At 36.5% G+C, this 14,483-nt stretch overlaps 1 protein-coding gene and 1 long non-coding RNA gene across 3 annotated transcripts in view; one reads left to right on the top strand and one right to left on the bottom strand.

Moving 5' to 3' along the window:
• The window catches only part of LOC121734699 (neuroglobin-like), a 114,689-nt gene that overhangs the window by 86,391 nt on the left and 13,815 nt on the right, over positions 1-14,483 (top strand). The window lies entirely within an intron of this gene.
• LOC121734703 lies at positions 11,605-12,238 on the bottom strand. Its single transcript, XR_006036779.1, has 3 exons — positions 12,209-12,238; positions 12,032-12,039; positions 11,605-11,701 (listed from the first exon to the last, which is right to left on the bottom strand). It is a non-coding gene; the product is annotated as an uncharacterized LOC121734703 (long non-coding RNA).

Raw genomic sequence — 14,483 nt, 5'->3', positions numbered from 1 at the left:
TCGCTAGATGGCACTACGTGTCCGTATACCATGTACCGTAACAATATGTACATTGCAACGTGCGGATGTAGAAAATTATTTAGAACTAGATGACGCCCGCAACTCAAAATTAGTTTATCGCGCGGGAACCGTAAATTTTTCCGGAATAAAAAGTATCCCTTGTCCTTTCCCGGGACTCAAAGTATCTCCATACCAAGTATCAGGCAAATCGGTTCAGCGGTTTGACCGTGAAGAGGTAACAGACAGACACACTTTCGCATTTATAATATTAGTATGGAAGTATGGAAATATGGATTTTGTAGCCGCTTCATTTTGACAAAATGATTTTTATTTTACCTGCCACGAGGCGAATCTCTGTATTAATTGTCCCTGGCATGTCAAATGTCTGTCAGATGTCTGATAGCTCTCATTAAGACATTTTACTTTGGAGCAACTTCATTTAACACATAGTACAATTCATGAATGGAATTTAGGTCTACTAGTGTTCTTTGTATATTTTCTCTATGCGATGACGTCTCTCGTTCATGATGCAGGCATTGTCAGTGAGTGTAAGGCCTATTGAATCTATTGTTGCATCTGCATCTATCAGTGGAATGTGGCATATGGCGCTTGACTTTTAATATTGCTCTCGTAAGTCTACCACAATAGGGCCCACTTGCACATGGGTTAAAACTCATCTTGGGTTAAATATTCCCGTTGTGTTATTAATTCCTCGTTCCTTGTAGTTATGAGAGAAACTTCAACCCGAGATTGGTGCTTAGATCCAATAAAACAGTCTTCAATTTAGACCAATTTACCAGTTGTTTAGGACTAACAATCGCACCCAAATCATCGAGCACCCAAAGATAATGTATCTGCCTGTTAGTCCTAAGTTGTGATTAATTACTTTAATTTAATGAAGTATTTAAGAACAAATGTATAAAAGTTTTGTTAAAATCTTTATAAAATTATAGTTAAGTAAGTATCAATTATTTTAGTATGTATCAATTAATTTAGTAAGTAATCAATTAAGTAAGTATCAATATCATCTCTCCTAAGTCCTAGCGCGCCTGTTAGAGACACTACTACTGCACTATGAATATTATAGTTGCGAGTTTCTTACGCCGGTTCTTCTCGCCGGGGTAGTTCCCGAACCGGTGGTAGGCATCAGGTAGACATTCTGAAAAAATTTGATTCAAATTTACTCAGAAATAAAACATTTTTTATTTATTTTTTTTTTTTTATAACGAAGAGTCAAATATGTAGAAAATGAAACAAATTGGGGCTCATTTTCAAGTATGAAAATCAATTATAAAATCGACAATTTTGGGTTAGTCGCCCCCTTTAAAATCTGGTGATATAATTAATAATTATGTATTAAGTATAATATTATATTACAGCTCTGTTGCGCAGAATTCCTTTTATCGCCACTGAGGTAATAAGTGCTACGTAGTACTTATGTGTCGGTGTTTATCGCCGTACATTTTTCCGGAATAAAGGATATCCAAGGGTAAATTTTGGTATGGAGATACCAAAATTTCATAAAAATCGGTTCAGTGGTTTAGGCATGAAAAGGTAACAGATAGCAGACACACTTTCGCATATTTATATTAGTATGTATTCCACTTTTCAATCTCTTTACGAAGCCCGACGGTTTTTGATCTGAATATACCATTCGTAACATCCCACGCGTATAACATAAATACGAAACATTTGCGGATTTAAAATAACGCCCGAACAAATGAAAATAAACATTTTCGGTATTATTCAGGTTAAATATAATAAATTCTCTATCGAGGAAAATGAAACGAAAATATTCTCGATGATTTGTGTAGAGTTTTTAGAAATAACTTTTGCTTGGCCCGAGTTTGATGACGTGAGGGATTTGATGAGTTCTCATGCCAACCATACTAATATTATAAATGCGAAAGTGTGTCTGACAATAATAATTTTTTATCCTAGAAGAATGTACGGTTCCCAAGCAATAAACGAATTTTGGTGTAAGCTATAATTTGTCAACGTAAATTGATATTGCTTGCAAATAGACTAAGGAGTTGTGAAGTTTTAAAAAACAGCTTTTGAGTACGCATTTTTAGAATATTTACCCTTGTGTTTCAAAGATAACAAGCAAAAACAAACCAATTATCAACAAAAACATACGAAAAAAATGTCGTGAATGTCATCGCAGTATCTCACAAGTCACAATACAAATCTATTCAGATTAATCCGATCGAACAACATTCCCGCCATTTTAATCTCATCCAATCCCATCCAATCTCATCCGGGAATTCCGGAAGCATGGCCGGCTCGCGGGGAACCCCCGCGCGTCTTATTGTAAAATGAGATTTATTAACCAACTTTAAGCAAGGATTTCCTATAAACAGATTTCTTGTGATTGTGCGTAAGCTGGACAGGAATATATTATGAAATCATCTTAAAATTTTATTTGAATATTAAATCAATAATATACTTTATCTCATAGAATTTTACTTTTATCGATAATGTGATAAGTACATTAGTTATATCTCAGAGTTATATACTGTCAGAGAAATTTTATTCATAGGCAGATCTGCCTAATATACCTAATTCCGATTTTATCCACGCGGGCATACCGGCTAACAGATCACGGTCAATATGGTCTTGACTCTTGACTCGTTATTGTTTGAAAATTAGACCAATCGATACTTCCATACTAATATTATAAGGACCTGTTTCACCACTTTCTGATAAAGTGCCTAATAGGCTATTCACAACTTTTTTCACAGATTCTCCATACTTGATCTGTCAAGTTAATTGGTGGATAGCCTTATCAGGAAGTGGTGAAACAGGTCCTAAATGCGATAGTGTGTCTGTCAGTTACCTCTTCACGCCCAAACCGCTGAAGCGATTTTGCTGAAATTTGGCATGGAGAATACTTTAAGTCCCGGGAAAGGACATAGGATACTTTTTATCCCGAAAAAATGCACGGTTTCCGCGCGATAAAAGAATTTTGACGCAAGGGAGTTGCGGGCGTCATGTAGTTGATAATAAGGGAAACTGTATTTCTTAATGTTACCCGTAACTTGGTTGCATCGAGAGTCGTTTATTTCGCGGGAATAGTACATTTTTCCAGAATCAATATCGTATATAAAATATAATATAACGTCTTAATTAACAAAAGCTTTCTAGCCTAACTTATATCATCCAGCCTAGCGTTTCTTGATAAATTACAAGTTAAGTCAGTAATAAACTCGGTAAATGTATAAGGGTAGGGCTTAACACAGTAGTTTGTGTACGAGTTAATTAGCAGTTTTAGGGTTCTCTAGGCTGACGATAAAATAGCCGTAAAGTAGTAGCATCGGGACATTTATTTATATCAGCTATTCTCAAAGTGTGTATCTCGTGTGTCTCCAAAAGGCTTGTAGGTTCTCCGCGAACGAAACATAAATTGTTATAGGTGTACATATTATGTATTGTACTAATGTTGCAAATTCGGAAGTGTGTCGTTTTCGTTATAAAAAGTCACCTTTGTGCAACGTAATACATATTATTATCTAGTACCAAAATTATTAGTATTCCTATGATTAAATCTGTTTAGTAGTTTTACGTGACGAAGTAATAAACATACGCACTTGCAAAACGCCTTATTAGCGTGGCAGCTAAGAAAAGGTTAAAGCAACGTAGAGTTTTAAAATCCCACTAGTTTATAAGCGTCCATTTAACGAAACCATTGAAACAAAACAAACAAGTAGAAAAATCTAGGAAGTTCTAGAAACAATGAAGTTGTTTTACCGTCCAACGGAACGGAAAACTGACAACCGGTTGGGTTAAAAGCTTTCCCGGCAAACATTTTCCGATTTACATTTTAAAGGGACGTTTTACATACGCAAATATCAAGATTTTCAATGAAATGGAATAGTTGAAACATTTGGATTTGTGTCCGTGATTTTGTTCAGTTTTATAGTTTGCGTGAATAATGTAATGCTTTTACCACCTAAAACTAAGATTTTATTAATTTTATAGCGGTTAATAATTGGTTAACATGTTAAAAGACATATCGAACATAATCTTATATATACAGGGTGTAACAAAAATAAGTGATAATACTTTAGGGTGTGTACGTGTTCCTTGTAGAGAGTTCACTGTGAAAGTAGCAGCGCTGAAAGACCAAAAAAATTTTTCACTTTTGTATGGGCAAGGGTCCGAGTCTCACGAGTTTCCCCATACAAAAGTGAAAAAATTCTTTGGTCTTTCAGCGCTGCTACTTTCACAGTGAACTCTCTACAAGGAATACGTACACACCCTAAAGTATTATCACTTATTTTTGTTACATAAAATTCTCGTGTCACGATGTTAGGCCGCGTACTCCTTCTCAGTGGGTCTGAGAATCGACTACTGGATACTTTATATTGATAAGTGCATTTGTTGAAAAAACAATAGTAAATTATTACAACTCGAGACTGACGGCGACCATTGTGTGTGCGACGGGATAGCGATGGACGTTGCCATGGTGACATACTTATTTAGTCACTTCAATAAAATAATACGGGTGAAATACTTTATATGGCAAAGAAACGTTTGCCGGGACAGCTAGTATTGAATAGGAAATATTAGGGTCGCATTGTTTATGACATTCGTGACAGTCAGCAATCACTCGCGCGATTATTGCTAGTAGATTGCAAAAACTTCTATTTTTAATAGAAGTCTTTGGTAGATTGTTGATCGCTATATTTACGTTGTAAGGTAGCCGTATTTCACTTAGCGGTTCAGTTGAAAACCGGTGTCATGTGTCCAACATAGTACATAAGCCGAGCTGAACCTTTTTTTGGCCACATCTAGGCACAATTCGTTAAATAATTATACTTATAGTTTGTTTGCTCTTGTACTACTTATATTGTAATTATTGTGTCTTTTGTGTACTAAAAATTTTTTTTTTTCTTTCTTTCTTTATTAACAAAAATTCTACCAAATGACGTAGGTCCATCTATGAATCAGTTTCTTCGATGCTACATAGGTGCGAAACGTTATCAACTAAATATTGAATGTGGCGGGCTGGCGGTCTTAACTGAATTAGTTTTGTTTGTATAAAACGGGTATAGATTACCGATCAGTTCAACAGTTTGGGCGTGAAGTGTGAAATAGGGTAAAACAAACAAAGTTACTGGCGCGTGTTTGATCTTACGTCGGTCAATTTAGACCGCAACGCGACGAGGCGAGGCGAGGCGCGGCGCGGCATACATTTGTATGGATTTGACAGATTTCAATTATGTGAGACGTCTTGTCAATCTGTCAAATCCATATTATAAATTTTGAAATATATCTACGCCGTACGCGTCACGTTGCGGTCTGAGAGCGTTCGCTGCATTAAGCGTGCGCCCGGCGCGGCCACCTGCGAGGTGTGCTTGTTTCACCGTTCACGTCATCCCATAGAGCAGCGCTGCGTGAGGCGGTTCAGCCGTCGCACGCGGGCATTGCAGTGGTGCCCGCCCCGCGTTCGACGGGTTAACAATATAGACGTGACAAATTGGCTGCCGCCTTTATACGCGTCGGCGTCGTCGTCTGTTGGCTAGGTAATATTATATCAATAAAAAATCCATAGAAATCGACTGTACACCCACGCGATCGAAATTAGGCGGATAGCCGTCGCGGCCGTCCGTTTCTAAATTTGTATGGATTTGACAGACTTGCAAGATGTCTTACGCAATTGAAATCTGTCAATTCAGTACTTTACAAATGCATCTACGCGTCGCCTTGCAGTCTGAATTTACCCTTAGGGCCCTTTCCAAGTTGGGCTATGATGGATTATAGTAATCCATCATAGCCCAACTTGGAAAGGGTTGCGAAGATGTCTAGGAACGTCTACGTCGATCATGGGCACAAAATATACCCCTTTTCTATTTCTCAATCGCTTTATTGTTATCAATTATCATCATCATAGAGGCAGGCTGATCATCTAGATAGATGATAAGAAAGAAGACCCCACGCGCTTCTTGCGCCTTATCACTCGGTAGACAATTTTAGATTGAAAGGACATCGGAAAACGAACTAAAACCGTTTTTACGTAATAATTATTATTATTATTCAGCATAAAATATACTTTTCAGCCCCTTCCAACTTCTTACCTAAAATTTAACTTAATTACCTACCAATACATAATATATTTAGTGAACACAATATTTGGGCACCTATTATGGTCATGATTCCCTTAGTTACATTTGGGGCATTCAATCACAGAGGGGATCAAGGGAACCATTACCATAACCCGGCCCAGTCAAGACATATTACTATTCATCCACAATCGCGCCTTAATATATAATACTCATGAATTATTCTCTGTGACCCTCATAAATACCTGTATCAAACGGTCTGTAATTTATTCTAGAAAGTTACAAATAAATAAATAATACCCCCACACCGGTTTCATTGAGACCAGGCCAGGTACGCAGGAGTAATTTTATAGTGCCCAAGTGTGTGCGCAGTGTAACACGAGAGCACTCTCTATTCTTTTACTCTCGTAACCCAGTGGGACGGAAGACCGACACGACCGGCGAGAGATCAGGCGCAGGACCGACTTTTTACATGCCCATCCGACGCAGGGATCATCTTACGTGTCAGATCAGGTGATCAGCCTGCATTGTCCTAACTCCTAACCAAACTTGGAAATAACATGTTTGCCAGCGCGGGAATCGAACCCACGACCTCCGAGTAGAGCCACGTTCTTAACCACTTGTGTAGGCGTTAATACAAAGTTACATACTAAAACATATTATAATAATTATAGTAATTAATTTAAATGAAACTGCCTTACCCAATGGCAGTTTCATTTAAATGACACGAAATCCTAGTGGGCTAAAAGTAGTTTTAACTTTAAGGCTCGCCGCAAGAAAACCGGTGTGAATCCACTGCCCTATTCCCTTAAAAGACCGGCAACGCACCTGCAGCGCTTCTGATGTTGCGAGTGTCCATGGGCGACGGTAGGTGATTCTCATCAGATGACCCGAAAAAAGTGTATGTTGTTTTCTGCATTCGGAATTCCGCGAGACTAGAGACTTTTAGTATTTTAGTATTTTCCACCGTTTCCATGCATTCAGATTTCTGAATTCGTTTTCCGTATGTATGCAGCCGGCCTAAAATCCAGGCGTTTTAAATCTGAAGTTCTATTTGAATATTGTATAACGTTAAACATTGTTTCAGACGCCCAAACGCCCGCCTTTCTCGATGTAATTTATTTATACCGTTCAAAATGCATTTCCCGAGGCAGATACATTTCTCTTACTGAAGATATTCGTATTTCATATGAGGGTAAAGAGGTATTTTATCCCTCTCACTAATAGGAATATTTGCATAGCGAACAACTTTGCCGTGCGTTTGTCTTTGTTTGGCGTATTGAAATCTTATGATAGACAAGGATAGCTGACCTATAATAGTTCTATAATATTGTGTGTTTGTCTTTGTTTGGCGTATTGAAATCTTATGATAAACAAGGATAGCTGACCTATAATAATAATTCTATAATATAGTGTGTTTGTCTTTTTTTGGCGTATTGAAATCTTATGATAGACAAGGATAGCTGACCTATAATAGTTCTATAATATTGTGTGTTTGTCTTTGTTTGGCGTATTGAAATCTTATGATAGACAAGGATAGCTGACCTATAATAGTTCTATAATATTGTGTGTTTGTCTTTGTTTGGCGTATTGAAATCTTATGACATACAAAGATAGCTGAACTGGAATAGTTAAAAGCTACATAAGTATTTATTTTCCACATTTTCTTTGCCATATAATATGTTTTGTCATTTTTGTTATGAATAAGTTTTTATACAGAAAATTGCGGCCAAAATCTATACAGAGTGTAACAAAACAAAATTATAATACTTTAGTGAGTGTATGTTTTTTATGAAATAAGGGGGCAAACGAGCATACGGATCACCTGATGGAAAGCAACTTCCGTCGCCCATGGACACTCGCAGCATCAGAAGAGCTGCAGGTGCGTTGCCGGCCTTTTAAGAGGGAATAGGGTAGGGATGGAAAGGGAAGGGAATAGGGGAGGGTAGGGAAGGGAATAGGGTAGGGGATTGGGCCTCCGGTAAACTCACTCACTCGGTGAAACACAGCGCAAGCGCTGTTTCACGCCGGTTTTCTTTGAGAACGTGGTATTTTTCCGGTCGAGCCGGCCCGTTCGTGCCAAAGCATGGCTCTCCCACGTCAAAAATGTGTCCCTTATATAAGAGCTTTTTTGTGATTTGTATGGGCCAGCGCCCCAGCCTTATGAGTCTATACAAAAGTTAAAAAGTGTCTCTTTCAGGGCTGGTACTTTTACAGTGAACTATATACAGGGAACTCAAACACACTCTGAAGTATTATCACTTAGTTTTGTGACACCCTGTAAATCACGAGGGTGGTACGCGATTCCGCGATATAGAGTAATCATAGACGGTTACTACTTTTTTAATGGGCCAAACGCACGTATCTAAGACGTCATCTGTCAAGATTGAAATGCCAACTTCACTTCATATTATTCGTCCCTTTGCAATGGACGCAACATCTATTCTTCTATAAACGTAATTAAACCTTATCTTTATCTTACATTTTGCATCTAACTTCTTATACAGTCCACAAGTTTAAATGGATAACAAGGATAGTAAAGACGATTACTTAAAAAAAGTTTATACTCATATTATATTATGATGAATTATCTCAAAGTTTGCGATGCTCCAGTAACTTGCCTACAAACTTGTAGATTGTGGAATATTACACAAGTTTGCGCCGCTTATATTGTTATGGTAAATTCTGGAATCGAGACAATAAGATGCATCGTTAAAGCCCAGTATGAATACCTTGAGTACACGTAGTTTAATCAATCTTATCATCATACTTTCAACAGCGAAGTATGATGTCTATTACATTATGAAATAATACCAGCATAGTTAAGACATGGCGCTTTTGATGTTTAATTATTTTTCATTTCTATTTTCTAATAATTATATTTTATATACTTTGCTTTATTATATATTTTGCTGAAAAACTATTGAATGCAATTTGACTAAGTTCCCTGGATACACTGTATTTACAGGCTACGGCCTACGACGTAGCACCGCGTAGCACGGAGCTACGAAAAGGTGGTACACAATCTTTTCTGATATGCCGTGTCCGTGTAGGTTATACGGTGACAAAGTAATTGTGACTCACATTTATTTATTTTTAAATATTTTCCTATGTTTTACGTGTAATTAATACATATTTTGTAAAGTTGTAAAGTTTATAACTTTTGTAAATTGTGACTTCTGTATGGACTATGGGGTTTAGACTAGAGGGTCGATAGTCTGAGACGGGAATGGAATATGAGTGGTGATGAACTGGGTCATCACCACTCACATCAACCCTCCTAAAGTCTCACTGTAAAATAACTGTTTCGTGTATTTTTGTAATTATTGTTAAGGTGATTAATAAATGTTTATTATTATTAATTTCACACTATAAATATACAGGATACCATCTTTATACTTAATAAAAAGTCACATACTGTCAGTTTTTAAATAAAAAGTATGAAATCGCGCTCCTGTAAAACTTGATGCTTTGTGCGAATTTAATAAGAGTCCGTATACGAAATTTTGAAGGAAACGACAGAAATTATCTATATAGATAAAATTCTATCCAATTCGAGGAAAAAGAAAAAAAAACAAATTGTGCCAAAAAACACGATTCAAAACAACCTAAATCTCACATTATATTACTCGCCGCAAGAGAGATTTAGGTTGTTTTGAATCGTGTTTTTTGGCACAATTTGCTTTTTTTTTTTTCTCGAATTGGATAGAATTTTATCTATAGATTATTTCTGTCGTTTTCTTTTTATGAATTACAGCTCCAAGTTGCCGAAATTAACAGCAATTCTTTGCCCATTTTCTCTAAAATTTTGCCGAGTTAAATATTTTTTTACTCAACTATTTCATATTAAAGTGGTAAAAAGTAATTCCAACATTGTATAGACGACCTTCTCAACAGTACGTTGTATTTTTTTCATACCGTTAAGACGTCATACAATCCATAAACAGGTGATATTCTAAACCTTTTACAGCAAAAATCACAAAACTGTCGCGGGTTTGAGTTGGATTATTTAAAAATACTTAAAAAAAAAAAACAAAAATCTAGCTCCAACATTAGATTATAATTGAAATGATCTTACATGTTGTGCATTAAAACTTATAGAAATACTGTATTTTAACTGTTAAATCACGTCTGTTAATCAGCGAAATCGGCAAAATATCGTATACGGACTCTTAAAGTACTGTTACGTGCTAGGGTTCGAGGATTTGGAGAGAAAGACCTGGTGACTCCCTTGAAGACTTTATTAACACTGCACTAAACACTAGGTCACAACACTTAGCACTAAGTCCAAACATTAATCACTAGGTCCAATCACTAAGCACTATCACTGTCCTAGGTCGTAGCCAAGTCGCAGGTTTCACTGGTTCACTCACTATTGATCACTTGTGTTCACTCCGAAATCGCCTTGATGATCGCTCGAACCGAACTGACTTGCCGGGCCTGCCTGCGGCTCTTTTTATATGGCGAGACGAATTCCAGAAATTTCCCGATTCACGTAAACAAGTAAACAACCGTGGGAAATTTCTAGGAGGCTCGGGTATGTACCACAATAAAACTGCCGTCCTTGCGATAAGTGCAGTAAGTTGAATTTAATTTAGACCTTATGGACTCAGTCATAAGGTCTAAATTCGAACACGCTAACAAATAAAGGGTAAAAACGTAAACAAACATTAGACCTTTCTAGAAGGTTCGAGTATGTACTTGCGCACCACGTGTCCGTATACCATGTACCGTAACAGTACGACTTATGCTACTGAGTTTTTATTATTGTTATATTATAGTTTTATGATTGAGAAATTCTGTCATAAAACCAATAAGTTTCCAGTGTCTCATGACAATAAGACGAAAGCATTAAACGTGAGTAAAACACTCCCAAATTCCCATAAGCAATTTGTTCATTTAATTAATTTGTTTTAGGACATTTTGTGTGTTTATTTTCATGGCTTGTTTTATGGGAATTTGATATTGAACCTTAAATTGTTGTAATTAAATTTAAAATAAAGGTATTTTATGTAGTAGCTCATAGCTGATTAGTTGATTACATACAGCCTTGTTAGTAGGTACACCATTATTCCACATAAGGTACTTCAAATCTGCTTTTTTATTTTAACATTAACACAGTTTTAATCTAGTTAGTATCAGGCATATATTACATCATAGTAAAGGTACGCTTACACGGGCGACTAAAATTGCCTAAATTTGCCTAAAACTAAAAACAAAAAGTCAATTCGACGACCTCTGTGGCTCAGTGGTGAGCGCGTTGGTAGCTCAAGCCGGGGGTCGCGGGATCGAATCCCGCCGACGGAACAAAAAGTTTTTCAAAGTTCCTGGGTCATGTGTATTAAATATGTGTATCATATAATAAAAATCTTAAATATATGTATAGTATAAAAAGTATTAAATATATATCCGTTGACTGGTACCTGTAACACAAGTCCTTCAGGTACTTACCACGGGGCCAGACTGACGTGGTGTGAAGCGTCGATAGATATTATTATATTATATTATTATTATAAATTCTCATCAATTTTGACGTCACGACTACATCAAGCAATTTTCGGCAACAAGCAGCAACGAGCAGCAATATTGCGCAATACATCGCAATACAATTGAGCGATATGGCGCAACTTCATCAACTAGTTTTGATACAATATTATATTATAATCTGTTTTAAATACATATTTTTTTTATTTTTATTTAATTTTTTTTTTACCAATTAATACTTATAATAACGTGCCTGAAGAAGTCTGTCCAACGCTGACATAAATGGGTCCACAGAATATCAGGGACTGTGAAACCCACAGTCATGAACCTGAGTGGATTCCATTTCGACGGTTTGAGCATTACACTACCTACCAATTTATCTCTAAATGCGCCTTGTTTATTTAGCATTATTGTCTTTTTTTTCTTTTTTGTTTTTTATTTTATTTTGTGAATTTGTTGTTCTTTTGTGCTTTTTGTTTTACCCAGTTACCTTCATAGTATTTGTCTGTATTCTGAATTATTGTTCTAAAAAAAATCTTGATTGTTTCTATTGTGTCGTATTTTTCCTTTTATTTTAAATGTAGGTAGTTTGTGTAATGTTTAAATTTCCGTTGAATAAACGTTTATTTATTTATTTTATATTTTATTTATTTAGTTACTAGGCAATACTGTTATACACGAGTCCATCGGATATTCGTCAATTCGTATCAGCCAAATTAAAAAGCCTTAACACATCAATCCCCAAACGGCACGCGGTTAGGCTTTCGCATTAAGACTCGCATAACAATTGAAAATCTATAGTGTCTGCAATTCCCACGATCGAGGTATTAAAGTAGGTTGGATATTTTATGACAATATTATCATTTTGTACTTCTATCGCCCATGGACATTAGCAGCATCAGAAGAGCTGCATGTGCGTTGCCGGCCTTTTAAGAGGAAATAGGGTAATAGGGGAGGGTAGGGATGGGAAGGGAAGGGAATAGGGGAGGGTAGGGAAGGAAATAGGGTAGAGGGTTGGGCCTCCGGTAAACTCACTCACTCGGCGAAACATAGCACAAGCGCTGTTTCACGCCGGTTTTCTGTGAGAACATGGTATTTCTCTGGTCGAGCCGGCCCATTCGTGGCTCTCCCACGTTATACTGAGACTACATCGAAACAATATCGAAGCTGTATTTATGAGGGATCAAATTTATAGCAGAAGCAGTGCAGATTATTGTCACCGTAGACAGAAGACGTAGTTAACGTACAAGCTACGGCGTACAATATTGATCTACACGTAGTGACGTTAAATACAAAATGTCCGCTCTGCTCGCCTGGTGGCTTGAAACAATTACGTTGCTAAGTGTGAACACTTTAGTACGTTATGAAATATGTACTAGATGACAGTAACTCACTTCCGCGCAAAATATATCGCACGAGAACCGTGCATTTTTCCGGGAAAAACATCCTACGTCCTTTTCCAGTAGCCCTAGCATGGCCACCAGTAGAAATGCGAAAGTATGGACAAACTGTGAAGATAAACTTAAGGTAGCGTTCCGATCTTTTTTCGTTCCCAAAAATTCAATTAAAAATTAAAATGCCACTTTATAAGAGACTCTAGTCCTAAAAATTCAAATAATATATACTCTATGACATATACATAAAGTGTCATAAAGTGGCATTTTAATTGAGGCACCTTTAGTTATGTTCACAGTTTGTCTATACTTTCGCATTTCTACTGGTGGCCGTGCTAGGGCTACAGGACTCAAAGTATCTTCATCCAAATTTCACCAAAATCGTCATTTATTCGTGAAGAGGTAACCGACAGACAGAGAAACAGATACACTTTCGCTTTTTTATTATTAGTAAGACCTAGTAAATATTAGTTTTTAGTAGTACCTACGGAATTTGCGGTTTAATTTTTAATCCAAGTATATTAAAACCGGCAACAGAGTTTCCGATTTTGAAGGGCAAACGGATTCCCTTGAATACCTGTTACTATGTAAAGATTTAGAACAAAAGCGAAAATTTTAAGCTCTCCAAAGCATTAGAGATGGATTAAATCTTGGCTCGAAAAGCTCCCTTTTGTTTAAGTTGAATGGGTGAGCTTTGAAAAAGCCCGCTAAATGATATAATGTAAAATACGAGGTTTTACATTTTTGTAAAATCGAGTTGTGTTAAACTGCTTCAGTTCCGTAGCTGCCTTTTGAAATTTTAAGCGTTTTAGACCCAAGGACCAAAAACGAGTCCTTGCTGAGCTGTCTAACAGTCTGTCTGTCGGTCTGTCGATCCGTAATAGTTAGAAAACTTTCACAGATTGTTTTTGTTACCGCTATTACAAGAAATTACCAAAACACACAAAAATATTTTGCCGGATAAAAGTATTTCAAACTAAAATAATATTTTTTTAATTTACGTACTTAAAATAAAATGGTTTCCTATTTATTATCAAGGAATTTTGTTTTTCAAAAAATGTAAGTACAAATGAGAGTAAGATGAATAAGAAATTATTCGTCTTACTCTTTTTATATTTTAATTATTAAAGGCAAAAAACGTAACAAATTTAGTAAATATACATGTTTCAAGTTAACTCTTGAATTAATTTCGTCTCTAAGTATCCCTCAAAGACATGACCCTAAATAACCCGCAATAATTAATCATCCACCATTCTTTTATACTCTGCAGGAAAGTTTATTATATCTCCCCGCTAAAAGAAAAACTTTTGAAAAGAAGAAGGTGGTTAATTCAGTTTTGACTTTGAAATTATTTTGTGGATTAGCCAAATGAAATAATAATTATTTGACGACCTCTGTGGCTCAGTGGTGAGCGCGTCGGTAGCTCAAGCCGGGGGTCGCGGGTTCAAATTCCGCCGACGGAACAAAATTTTCAATGTTCCCGGGTCTGGATGTGTATTAAATATGTGTATGATATAATAAAAAATCTTAAATATATGTA

The sequence above is a fragment of the Aricia agestis genome, chromosome 16 (genome assembly GCF_905147365.1).
Source record: "Aricia agestis chromosome 16, ilAriAges1.1, whole genome shotgun sequence".
NCBI classification, from domain to species: Eukaryota; Metazoa; Arthropoda; class Insecta; order Lepidoptera; family Lycaenidae; genus Aricia; species Aricia agestis.
Note: the sequence above shows the minus strand (reverse complement) of the source record. Positions and strands in the feature narration are given on the sequence as shown.